This window comes from Bombus affinis, unplaced genomic scaffold, assembly GCF_024516045.1.
Source record: "Bombus affinis isolate iyBomAffi1 unplaced genomic scaffold, iyBomAffi1.2 ctg00000201.1, whole genome shotgun sequence".
Classification (NCBI taxonomy): domain Eukaryota; kingdom Metazoa; phylum Arthropoda; class Insecta; order Hymenoptera; family Apidae; genus Bombus; species Bombus affinis.
The window spans coordinates 204,165-220,139 of record NW_026108905.1 but is presented as its reverse complement, the minus strand read 5'-3'; the positions used below and the strand labels follow the sequence as shown (position 1 = coordinate 220,139).

General features: G+C 25.8%; 1 long non-coding RNA gene across 1 annotated transcript; it reads right to left on the bottom strand.

The window, feature by feature from the left end:
• Window positions 1-10,176: 10,176 nt before the first annotated feature.
• LOC126927700 (uncharacterized) lies at window positions 10,177-11,125 on the bottom strand. Its single transcript, XR_007715787.1, has 3 exons — window positions 10,931-11,125; window positions 10,468-10,856; window positions 10,177-10,308 (listed from the first exon to the last, which is right to left on the bottom strand). It is a non-coding gene; the product is annotated as an uncharacterized LOC126927700 (long non-coding RNA).
• Between the last annotated feature and the right edge of the window lie 4,850 nt (window positions 11,126-15,975).

Sequence of the window (15,975 nt, the reverse complement as noted above, 5' to 3'; positions counted from 1 at the left end):
TAGTATATAACGTTATACGTTATATCGTAATAGTATATAACGTTACATGTTATATCGTTATAGTATATAACGTTATACGTTATATCGTAATTGTATATAACGTTATACGTTATATCGTAATAGTATATAACGCTATATGTTATATCGATATAGTATATAACGTTATACGTTATATCGTAATAGTATATAACGTTACATGTTATATCGATATAGTATATAACGTTATACGTTATATCGATATAGTATATAACGTTGTACGTTATATCGTTATAGTATATAACGTTATACGCTATATCGTTATACTATATAACGTTATACGATATATAGTAATAGTATATAACGTTATACGTTATATCGTAATAGTATATAACGTTTTACGTTATATCGATATAGTATATAACGTTATACGTTATATCGTTATACTATATAACGTTATACGATATATAGTAATAGTATATAACGTTATACGTTATATCGTAATAGTATATAACGTTTTACGTTATATGGTAATAGTATATAACGTTATACGTTATATCGTAATAGTATATAACGTTTTACGTTATATCGATATAGTATATAACGTTATACGTTATATCGATATAGTATATAACGTTATACGTTATATCGTCATACTACATAACGTTATACGTTATATCGTAATACTACATAACGTTATACGTTATATCGTCATAGTATATAACGTTATACGCTATATCGTTATACTATATAACGATATACGATATATAGTAATAGTATATAACGTTATACGTTATATCGTAATACTACATAACGTCATAAGCTATATCGTTATACTATATAACGTTATACGATATATAGTAATAGTATATAACGTTATACGTTATATGGTAATAGTATATAACGTTATACGTTATATCGTAATAGTATATAACGATATATGTTATATCGTAATAGTATATAACGTTATATGTTATATCGATATAGTATATAACGTTATACGTTATATCGTAATAGTATATAACGTTACATGTTATATCGTTATAGTATATAACGTTATACGTTATATCGTAATTGTATATAACGTTATACGTTATATCGATATAGTATATAACGCTATACGTTATATCGTTATAGTATATAACGTTATACGTTATATCGTAATAGTATATAACGTTATACGTTATATCGTCATAGTATATAACGTTTTACGTTATATCGTAATAGTATATAACGTTATACGTTATATCGTTATAGTATATAACGTTATAAGTTATATCGATATAGTATATGACGTTATACGTTATATCGTCATACTACATAACGTTATACGTTATATCGTAATACTACATAACGTTATACGTTATATCGTTATAGTATATAACGTTATACGCTATATCGTTATACTATATAACGATATAAGATATATAGTAATAGTATATAACGTTATACGTTATATCGTAAGAGTATATAATGTTATACGTTATATCGTAATAGTATATAACGTTATACGTTATATCGTAATAGTATATAACGATATATGTTATATCGATATAGTATATAACGTTATACGTTATATCGATATAGTATATATCGCTATACGTTATATCGTTATAGTATATAACGTTATACGTTATATCGTAATAGTATATAACGTTATACGTTATATCGTAATAGTATATAACGATATATGTTATATCGATATAGTATATAACGTTATACGTTATATCGATATAGTATATAACGCTATACGTTATATCGTTATAGTATATAACGTTATACGTTATATCGATATAGTATATAACGCTATACGTTATATCGTAATACTACATAACGTCATAAGCTATATCGTTATACTATATAACGTTATACGATATATAGTAATAGTATATAACGTTATACGTTATATGGTAATAGTATATAACGTTATACGTTATATCGTAATAGTATATAACGATATATGTTATATCGTAATAGTATATAACGTTATATGTTATATCGATATAGTATATAACGTTATACGTTATATCGTAATAGTATATAACGTTACATGTTATATCGTTATAGTATATAACGTTATACGTTATATCGTAATTGTATATAACGTTATACGTTATATCGTAATAGTATATAACGCTATATGTTATATCGATATAGTATATAACGTTATACGTTATATCGTAATAGTATATAACGTTACATGTTATATCGATATAGTATATAACGTTATACGTTATATCGATATAGTATATAACGTTGTACGTTATATCGTTATAGTATATAACGTTATACGCTATATCGTTATACTATATAACGTTATACGATATATAGTAATAGTATACAACGTTATACGTTATATCGTAATAGTATATAACGTTTTACGTTATATCGATATAGTATATAACGTTATACGTTATATCGTTATAGTATATAACGTTATACGTTATATCGTAATAGTATATAACGTTACATGTTATATCGATATAGTATATAACGTAATACGTTATATCGTTATAGTATATAACGTTATACGTTATATCGTTATAGTATATAACGTTATACGTTATATCGTCATACTACATAACGTTATACGTTATATCGTAATACTACATAACGTTATACGTTATATCGTCATAGTATATAACGTTATACGCTATATCGTTATACTATATAACGATATACGATATATAGTAATAGTATATAACGTTATACGTTATATCGTTATAGTATATAACGTTACATGTTATATCGATATAGTATATAACGTAATACGTTATATCGTTATAGTATATAACGTTATACGTTATATCGTTATAGTATATAACGTTATACGTTATATCGTTATAGTATATAACGTTATACGTTATATCGTAATTGTATATAACGTTATACGTTATATCGTAATTGTATATAACGTTATACGTTATATCGTTATAGTATATAACGATATACGTTATATGGTGATAGTATATAACGTTATACGTTATATCGTTATAGTATATAACCTTATACGTTATATCGTTATAGTATATAACGTTATACGTTATATCGTTATAGTATATAACGTTATACGTTATATCGTAATAGTATATAACGTTACATGTTATATCGATATAGTATATAACGTAATACGTTATATCGTTATAGTATATAACGTTATACGTTATATCGTTATAGTATATAACGTTATACGTTATATCGTAATAGTATATAACGTTACATGTTATATCGATATAGTATATAACGTAATACGTTATATCGTTATAGTATATAACGTTATACGATATATAGTAATAGTATACAACGTTATACGTTATATAGTAATAGTATATAACGTTTTACGTTATATCGATATAGTATATAACGTTATACGTTATATCGTTATACTATATAACGTTATACGATATATAGTAATAGTATATAACGTTATACGTTATATCGTAATAGTATATAACGTTTTACGTTATATGGTAATAGTATATAACGTTATACGTTATATCGTAATAGTATATAACGTTTTACGTTATATCGATATAGTATATAACGTTATACGTTATATCGATATAGTATATAACGTTATACGTTATATCGTCATACTACATAACGTTATACGTTATATCGTAATACTACATAACGTTATACGTTATATCGTCATAGTATATAACGTTATACGCTATATCGTTATACTATATAACGATATACGATATATAGTAATAGTATATAACGTTATACGTTATATCGTAATACTACATAACGTCATAAGCTATATCGTTATACTATATAACGTTATACGATATATAGTAATAGTATATAACGTTATACGTTATATGGTAATAGTATATAACGTTATACGTTATATCGTAATAGTATATAACGATATATGTTATATCGTAATAGTATATAACGTTATATGTTATATCGATATAGTATATAACGTTATACGTTATATCGTAATAGTATATAACGTTACATGTTATATCGTTATAGTATATAACGTTATACGTTATATCGTAATTGTATATAACGTTATACGTTATATCGATATAGTATATAACGCTATACGTTATATCGTTATAGTATATAACGTTATACGTTATATCGTAATAGTATATAACGTTATACGTTATATCGTCATAGTATATAACGTTTTACGTTATATCGTAATAGTATATAACGTTATACGTTATATCGTTATAGTATATAACGTTATAAGTTATATCGATATAGTATATGACGTTATACGTTATATCGTCATACTACATAACGTTATACGTTATATCGTAATACTACATAACGTTATACGTTATATCGTTATAGTATATAACGTTATACGCTATATCGTTATACTATATAACGATATAAGATATATAGTAATAGTATATAACGTTATACGTTATATCGTAAGAGTATATAATGTTATACGTTATATCGTAATAGTATATAACGTTATACGTTATATCGTAATAGTATATAACGATATATGTTATATCGATATAGTATATAACGTTATACGTTATATCGATATAGTATATATCGCTATACGTTATATCGTTATAGTATATAACGTTATACGTTATATCGTAATAGTATATAACGTTATACGTTATATCGTAATAGTATATAACGATATATGTTATATCGATATAGTATATAACGTTATACGTTATATCGATATAGTATATAACGCTATACGTTATATCGTTATAGTATATAACGTTATACGTTATATCGATATAGTATATAACGCTATACGTTATATCGTAATACTACATAACGTCATAAGCTATATCGTTATACTATATAACGTTATACGATATATAGTAATAGTATATAACGTTATACGTTATATGGTAATAGTATATAACGTTATACGTTATATCGTAATAGTATATAACGATATATGTTATATCGTAATAGTATATAACGTTATATGTTATATCGATATAGTATATAACGTTATACGTTATATCGTAATAGTATATAACGTTACATGTTATATCGTTATAGTATATAACGTTATACGTTATATCGTAATTGTATATAACGTTATACGTTATATCGTAATAGTATATAACGCTATATGTTATATCGATATAGTATATAACGTTATACGTTATATCGTAATAGTATATAACGTTACATGTTATATCGATATAGTATATAACGTTATACGTTATATCGATATAGTATATAACGTTGTACGTTATATCGTTATAGTATATAACGTTATACGCTATATCGTTATACTATATAACGTTATACGATATATAGTAATAGTATACAACGTTATACGTTATATCGTAATAGTATATAACGTTTTACGTTATATCGATATAGTATATAACGTTATACGTTATATCGTTATAGTATATAACGTTATACGTTATATCGTAATAGTATATAACGTTACATGTTATATCGATATAGTATATAACGTAATACGTTATATCGTTATAGTATATAACGTTATACGTTATATCGTTATAGTATATAACGTTATACGTTATATCGTCATACTACATAACGTTATACGTTATATCGTAATACTACATAACGTTATACGTTATATCGTCATAGTATATAACGTTATACGCTATATCGTTATACTATATAACGATATACGATATATAGTAATAGTATATAACGTTATACGTTATATCGTTATAGTATATAACGTTACATGTTATATCGATATAGTATATAACGTAATACGTTATATCGTTATAGTATATAACGTTATACGTTATATCGTTATAGTATATAACGTTATACGTTATATCGTTATAGTATATAACGTTATACGTTATATCGTAATTGTATATAACGTTATACGTTATATCGTAATTGTATATAACGTTATACGTTATATCGTTATAGTATATAACGATATACGTTATATGGTGATAGTATATAACGTTATACGTTATATCGTTATAGTATATAACCTTATACGTTATATCGTTATAGTATATAACGTTATACGTTATATCGTTATAGTATATAACGTTATACGTTATATCGTAATAGTATATAACGTTACATGTTATATCGATATAGTATATAACGTAATACGTTATATCGTTATAGTATATAACGTTATACGTTATATCGTTATAGTATATAACGTTATACGTTATATCGTAATAGTATATAACGTTACATGTTATATCGATATAGTATATAACGTAATACGTTATATCGTTATAGTATATAACGTTATACGATATATAGTAATAGTATACAACGTTATACGTTATATAGTAATAGTATATAACGTTTTACGTTATATCGATATAGTATATAACGTTATACGTTATATCGTTATACTATATAACGTTATACGATATATAGTAATAGTATATAACGTTATACGTTATATCGTAATAGTATATAACGTTTTACGTTATATGGTAATAGTATATAACGTTATACGTTATATCGTAATAGTATATAACGTTTTACGTTATATCGATATAGTATATAACGTTATACGTTATATCGATATAGTATATAACGTTATACGTTATATCGTCATACTACATAACGTTATACGTTATATCGTAATACTACATAACGTTATACGTTATATCGTCATAGTATATAACGTTATACGCTATATCGTTATACTATATAACGATATACGATATATAGTAATAGTATATAACGTTATACGTTATATCGTTATAGTATATAACGTTACATGTTATATCGATATAGTATATAACGTAATACGTTATATCGTTATAGTATATAACGTTATACGTTATATCGTTATAGTATATAACGTTATACGTTATATCGTTATAGTATATAACGTTATACGTTATATCGTAATTGTATATAACGTTATACGTTATATCGTAATTGTATATAACGTTATACGTTATATCGTTATAGTATATAACGATATACGTTATATGGTGATAGTATATAACGTTATACGTTATGTCGTTATAGTATATAACCTTATACGTTATATCGTTATAGTATATAACGTTATACGTTATATCGTTATAGTATATAACGTTATACGTTATATCGTAATAGTATATAACGTTACATGTTATATCGATATAGTATATAACGTAATACGTTATATCGTTATAGTATATAACGTTATACGTTATATCGTTATAGTATATAACGTTATACGTTATATCGTAATTGTATATAACGTTATACGTTATATCGTAATTGTATATAACGTTATACGTTATATCGTTATAGTATATAACGTTATACGTTATATGGTGATAGTATATAACGTTATACGTTATATCGTTATAGTATATAACCTTATACGTTATATCGTTATAGTATATAACGTTATACGTTATATCGTTATAGTATATAACGTTATACGTTATATCGTAATAGTATATAACGTTACATGTTATATCGATATAGTATATAACGTTATACGTTATATCGATATAGTATATAACGTTATAGGTTATATGGTAATAGTATATAACGTTATACGTTATATCGTTATAGTATATAACCTTATACGTTATATCGTTATAGTATATAACGCTATACGTTATATGGTAATAGTATATAACGTTATACGTTATATCGTTATAGTATATAACGTTATACGTTATATCGTTATAGTATATAACGTTATACGTTATATCGTAATTGTATATAACGTTATACGTTATATCGTAATAGTATATAACGTTATACGTTATATCGTTATAGTATATAACGTTATACGTTATATCGTTATAGTATATAACGTTATACGTTATATCGTTATAGTATATAACGTTATACGTTATATCGTAATTGTATATAACGTTATACGTTATATCGTAGTAGTATATAACGTTATATGTTATATCGATATAGTATATAACGTTATACGTTATATCGTAATAGTATATAACGTTACATGTTATATCGATATAGTATATAACGTTATACGTTATATCGATATAGTATATAACGTTATACGTTATATGGTAATAGTATATAACGTTATACGTTATATCGTTATAGTATATAACGTTATACGTTATATCGTTATAGTATATAACGTTATACGTTATATCGTTATAGTATATAACGTTATATGTTATATCGCTATATTATATAACGTTATACGTTATATCTATATAGTATATAACGCTATACGTTATATCGTAACACTACATAACGTTATACGCTATATCGTTATACTATATAACGTTATACGATATATAGTAATAGTATATAACGTTATACGTTATATCGTAATAGTATATAACGTTTTACGTTATATGGTAATAGTATATAACGTTATACGTTATATCGTAATTGTATATAACGTTATACGTTATATCGTAATTGTATATAACGTTATACGTTATATCGTTATAGTATATAACGATATACGTTATATGGTGATAGTATATAACGTTATACGTTATGTCGTTATAGTATATAACCTTATACGTTATATCGTTATAGTATATAACGTTATACGTTATATCGTTATAGTATATAACGTTATACGTTATATCGTAATAGTATATAACGTTACATGTTATATCGATATAGTATATAACGTAATACGTTATATCGTAATTGTATATAACGTTATACGTTATATCGTAATAGTATATAACGTTATATGTTATATCGATATAGTATATAACGTTATACGTTATATCGTAATAGTATATAACGTTTTACGTTATATCGTAGTAGTATATAACGTTATACGTTATATCGTTATAGTATATAACGTTATACGTTATATCGATATAGTATATGACGTTAAACGTTATATCGTCATACTACATAACGTTATACGTTATATCGATATAGTATATAACGTTATACGTTATATCGATATAGTATATAACGTTATACGTTATATCGATATAGTATATAACGTTATACGTTATATCGTTATAGTATATAACGTTATACGCTATATCGTTATACTATATAACGTTATACGTTATATCGTTATAGTATATAACGTTATACGTTATATCGTAATAGTATATAACGTTATACGTTTTATCGTTATAGTATATAACGTTATACGTTATATCGATATAGTATATGACGTTATACGTTATATCGTAATGCTACATAACGTTATACGTTATATCGTTATAGTATATAACGTTATACGTTATACCGTTATAGTATATAACGTTATACGTTATATCGTTATAGTATATAACGTTATACGTTATATCGATATAGTATATAACGCTATACGTTATATCGTAACACTACATAACGTTATACGCTATTGTCACGTCCCGCGTTCCGCACGTGACGCCACGAACCAATAACTTATGAATAATTAAACACGACCAATAATAATAAATTAACTAATAACTAACCAATCAAAATAAAAAGAATTATACGACAGACAATCAAAATGAAATAAATGAATCAATAAGAAGAAACACTACAACCAATCAGCAATGACATATAAAATACAAATAAAATGAAATAATTAAATGAACCAATAAATAAAACAAGCCGCGATTCAAATGTATGAGATTTCTCTGCGAAAACACATGTATATACACACACGTGTATGCATATCTGTGTGTGTGACCTACTTCGTGAATCTGAATAATTGGTAATCTAATAAAATATAAAAGAAATAAAATATACTACACTACATCAACATTCTAATAAAAGTGAAAATTGTATACAAGATTACTCTGCGACACACACATATATAGATATACACATGCGTACGCGTATCTTTGGGAAAAATTCATAATATATATATATATATATATTATGAATTTTTCCCAAAGATATATATATATATATATATATATATATATATATATATGTATGTATACGTTATTAAACCATTAAAACGCAAAGAAATAAATATATAGATTTACATTTCTACGAACCTAGAGAATTATATACGAAATCCACATTATGGAATATTCAACCAATTAACGATCCGAGAAACAATGAGAATAACAATACGCGCACATATACATATGCATATATATTTTACATAATGGAAAATTACATTGTGAAATGTATATATATATATACACATATTATTATATCGAACAACTACTCATCTAATATACAAAACCACCTTGTAAAAATTACATTACTGAACATTCAACTAAACCAACTGAAGATTTAGTATAATAATATATAATAATATAATAATATATATATATACATAGATATGTGAAATAGCGTTATATATAACCGGAAACAATACAAATGTCACACGACTTCTTCAACAACTTCGACTCTTCGTTCCTGCCGACAACACCTCACACGATGACTGCGTCTTCTAGGGCCACTTACGGATTCTTTACAATCCTTCTTCTTCTTGCACTGAAATATCATATGCAGTGAATAAAACACGAAAGAAGCAGGATTAACTAAATAAAAGAAATCATAACAAGATACACACCGAGATAGCCCGCATGGGAACCTCTGACGAAGATACCTCCGTATCTATCATTAAACGCATAATAATCAAGATGCACAAACCTCATTTGGAAGTCGACACCACTCACAGCGTGCCAATGCAAGGGAGGAAAACGAATGAAATTGTATTTCGTGAAGACGTTTCACCACTTTCCATAGATCAGAAACTGGAGTTACACAACTAATAACCTAATAACAAGAAAGTAATATAAAATATACACGATTTAATATATAGCAAATATGGACATATAAATCTACAAGGAGCAAAATATATCTCATATTGTCAAATAAAACCAAATTGTCAAAAGATCATCAGGACACGACGCCAACGAAAGTGCCACTGTGCCTATTTGGATGGAAAACCGCCACTTCAGCATCATCCCTCGCACATATTCACACACGCACGTCGATCACGTCATCTCGTACCATTCACATATCTTCTTCCTCTTGCGCTAAAACAAATTCACAAGTTTAAGGAAACAAACAACATGCGAAACGAGATAGAATACTAAAAACACATACTCACACAGTTCGCACAGGCGCGGACGCCTTTGTGTCCATCACTCAACATAACCTGTAATCATCAAAATCCACGTTCTCTCATGGAAACTCTAAAAACCTGCAGCATTGCGATTCCCACCGGAACGAACTGTCACGTGACTGTCATCCCATTGGGGATGTCATTATAAAAAGCGTAGCGACACAATTCAAATCAGAGTAATTGTTAGCGGGTCAGTTGAATAAAGGAATAGAAGGGAGTAATCGTTACCAGTTGAATAAAGGAATAGAAGAGAGTAATTGTTAGCGTTCGGGAGAATTTAGCGAAAAATAAAGAAGAGTCAGATTAATTGTTAGCGTTAGCGTTAGCGATTAATTGTTAGTGGTTCAGTTAGAACAATCAGAGTAATTGTGAAAAGAGAGTAACTGCCATTAGTTGGTTCAGTTAGAATATAGTCAGAGAAATTGTTAGCGTTTGGGAGAATTTAACGAAATTAAAGAAGAGTAATTCAGTTAGAATAAAGAAATAGGATAGAGCAATTGTGATTAGTTGGTTCAGGAGAATTTAGCGAAAATAAGGGGAGTAATTGTTAGCGGGTCAGTTGAATAAAGGAATAGAAGAGAGTAATTGTTAGCGTTCGGGAGAATTTAGCGAAAAATAAAGAAGAGTCAGATTAATTGTTAGCGTTAGCGTTAGCGATTAATTGTTAGTGGTTCAGTTAGAACAATCAGAGTAATTGTGAAAAGAGAGTAACTGCCATTAGTTGGTTCAGTTAGAATATAGTCAGAGAAATTGTTAGCGTTCGGGAGAATTTAACGAAATTAAAGAAGAGTAATTCAGTTAGAATAAAGAAATAGGATAGAGCAATTGTGATTAGTTGGTTCAGGAGAATTTAGCGAAAATAAGGAGAGTAATTGTTAGTCGTTCAATTGAATTTGAGTGAGTCTGATATCAGTTCGTTCAGTTGATTTAATTAGAATTTAAGTTAGGATTAGAGAATAATTGTTCGTTCCAGTTCGAGTTTAAGAATTACGAGATATAAATGTTATTAGTCAGTTCGAATTATAAAATAATTGTTATTAGTCAGTTAGAATCAAAACAATAGTTGGCTCAAGTTTTTGTGTTAGAATTTCGAATTGTTAAACACGTCCGGACACACTGTTGTTTACACTGTTCAAATTAAATAAAGATTAAAACGAAAAATTATAGAAGTGTCGATCTTTGTAAAACCGGAATCACCCCAGCGGCCTGCCCGTTCATCAGCGGAGACCAACGTCAGGTGAGTTAACTTTAATTATTATTAATAACTAATAATTAAAATAATAAATAATATCAATGATTAGTATAATTCGTCATTAATTCCGCCTGTAATAATTATTTATAATATAATTGTTTATTCCAAACAATCCTCTCCCGTGCTAGTATTCCTGCGCATAGCAGGTTAGCCGAAACGTGGAGATTGTTGACCAGTGGCCTAAACTCCGATCAACGCTACATAATCTAACAAGAAATATCTAATTGAAACAGTCCTTAGACTGTTTCTGGTGGCAGCGACTACTACATTGTTTAAAATTTCAAAATTTGGATAGCGAAACGTAACACTATATCGTTATACTATATAACGTTATACGATATATAGTAATAGTATATAACGTTATACGTTATATCGTAATAGTATAATACGTTTTACGTTATATGGTAATAGTATATAACGTTATACGTTATATCGATATAGTATATAACGTTATACGTTATATCGTTATAGTATATAACCTTATACGTTCTATCGTTATAGTATATAACGTTATACGTTATATCGTTATAGTATATAACGTTATACGATATATAGTAATAGTATATAACGTTATACGTTATATGGTGATAGTATATAACGTTATACGTTATATCGTTATAGTATATAACCTTATACGTTATATCGTTATAGTATATAACGTTATACGTTATATCGTTATAGTATATAACGTTATACGTTATATCGTTATAGTATATAACGTTATACGTTATATCGTAATAGTATATAACGTTATACGATATATAGTAATAGTAAATGGCGTTATACGTTATATCGTTATAGTATATAACGTTATACGTTACATCGTTATAGTATATAACGTTATACGTTATATCGTAATAGTATATAACGTTATTCGTTATATCGATATAGTATATAACGCTATACGTTATATGGTAATAGTATATAACGTTATACGTTATATCGTTATAGTATATAACGTTATACGTTATATCGTTATAGTATATAACGTTATACGTTATATCGTAATTGTATATAACGTTATACGTTATATCGTAATAGTATATAACGTTATACGTTATATCGTTATAGTATATAACGTTATACGTTATATCGTTATAGTATATAACGTTATACGTTATATCGTTATAGTATATAACGTTATACGTTATATCGTAATTGTATATAACGTTATACGTTATATCGTAGTAGTATATAACGTTATATGTTATATCGATATAGTATATAACGTTATACGTTATATCGTAATAGTATATAACGTTACATGTTATATCGATATAGTATATAACGTTATACGTTATATCGATATAGTATATAACGTTATACGTTATATGGTAATAGTATATAACGTTATACGTTATATCGTTATAGTATATAACGTTATACGTTATATCGTTATAGTATATAACGTTATACGTTATATCGTTATAGTATATAACGTTATACGTTATATCGCTATATTATATAACGTTATACGTTATATCTATATAGTATATAACGCTATACGTTATATCGTAACACTACATAACGTTATACGCTATATCGTTATACTATATAACGTTATACGATATATAGTAATAGTATATAACGTTATACGTTATATCGTAATAGTATATAACGTTTTACGTTATATGGTAATAGTATATAACGTTATACGTTATATCGTAATAGTATATAACGTAACATGTTATATCGTTATAGTATATAACGTTATACGTTATATCGTAATACTACATAACGTTATACGTTATATCGTCATAGTATATAACGTTATATGTTATATCGTTATACTATATAACGATATACGCTATATCGTTATACTATATAACGTTATAAGTTATATCGATATAGTATATGACGTTATACGTTATATCGTCATACTACATAACGTTATACGTTATATCGTCATAGTATATAACGTTATACGTTATATCGTCATAGTATATAACGTTATACGCTATATCGTTATACTATATAACGATATACGATATATAGTAATAGTATATAACGTTATACGTTATATCGTAATAGTATATAACGTTATACGTTATATCGTAATAGTATATAGCGTTATACGTTATATCGTAATAGTATATAACGTTTTACGTTATATCGATATAGTATATAACGTTATACGTTATATCGATATAGTATATAACGTTATACGTTATATCGTCATACTACATAACGTTATACGTTATATCGTAATACTACATAACGTTATACGTTATATCGTCATAGTATATAACGTTATACGTTATATCGTAATAGTATATAACGTTATACGTTATATCGTAATAGTATATAACGATATATGTTATATCGATATAGTATATAACGTTATACGTTATATCGATATAGTATATAACGCTATACGTTATATCGTTATAGTATATAACGTTATACGTTATATCGTAATAGTATATAACGTTATACGTTATATCGTAATAGTATATAACGTTATACGTTATATCGTAATAGTATATAACGTTATACGTTATATCGTAATAGTATATAACGTTTTACGTTATATCGATATAGTATATAACGTTATACGTTATATCGTAATAGTATATAACGTTTTACGTTATATCGTAATAGTATATAACGTTATACGTTATATCGTTATACTATATAACGATATACGCTATATCGTTATACTATATAACGTTATAAGTTATATCGATATAGTATATGACGTTATACGTTATATCGTCATACTACATAACGTTATACGTTATATCGTAATTTCTACATAACGTTATACGTTATATCGTCATAGTATATAACGTTATACGCTATATCGTTATACTATATAACGATATACGATATATAGTAATAGTATATAACGTTATACGTTATATCGTTATAGTATATAACGTTATAAGTTATATCGATATAGTATATGACGTTATACGTTATATCGTCATACTACATAACGTTATACGTTATATCGTAATACTACATAACGTTATACGTTATATCGTCATAGTATATAACGTTATACGCTATATCGTTATACTATATAACGATATAAGATATATAGTAATAGTATATAACGTTATACGTTATATCGTAAGAGTATATAATGTTATACGTTATATCGTAATAGTATATAACGTTATACGTTATATCGTAATAGTATATAACGTTATATGTTATATCGATATAGTATATAACGTTATACGTTATATCGTAATAGTATATAACGTTACATGTTATATCGTTATAGTATATAACGTTATACGTTATATCGTAATTGTATATAACGTTATACGTTATATCGTAATAGTATATAACGCTATATGTTATATCGATATAGTATATAACGTTATACGTTATATCGTAATAGTATATAACGTTACATGTTATATCGATATAGTATATAACGTTATACGTTATATCGATATAGTATATAACGTTATACGTTATATCGATATAGTATATAACGTTGTACGTTATATCGTTATAGTATATAACGTTATACGCTATATCGTTATACTATATAACGTTATACGATATATAGTAATAGTATATAACGTTATACGTTATATCGTAATAGTATATAACGTTTTACGTTATATCGATATAGTATATAACGTTATACGTTATATCGATATAGCATATAACGTTATACGTTATATCGTTATAGTATATAACGTTATAGGCTATATCGTTATACTATATAACGTTATACGATATATAGTAATAGTATATAACGTTATACGTTATATCGTAATAGTATATAACGTTTTACGTTATATCGTAATAGTATATA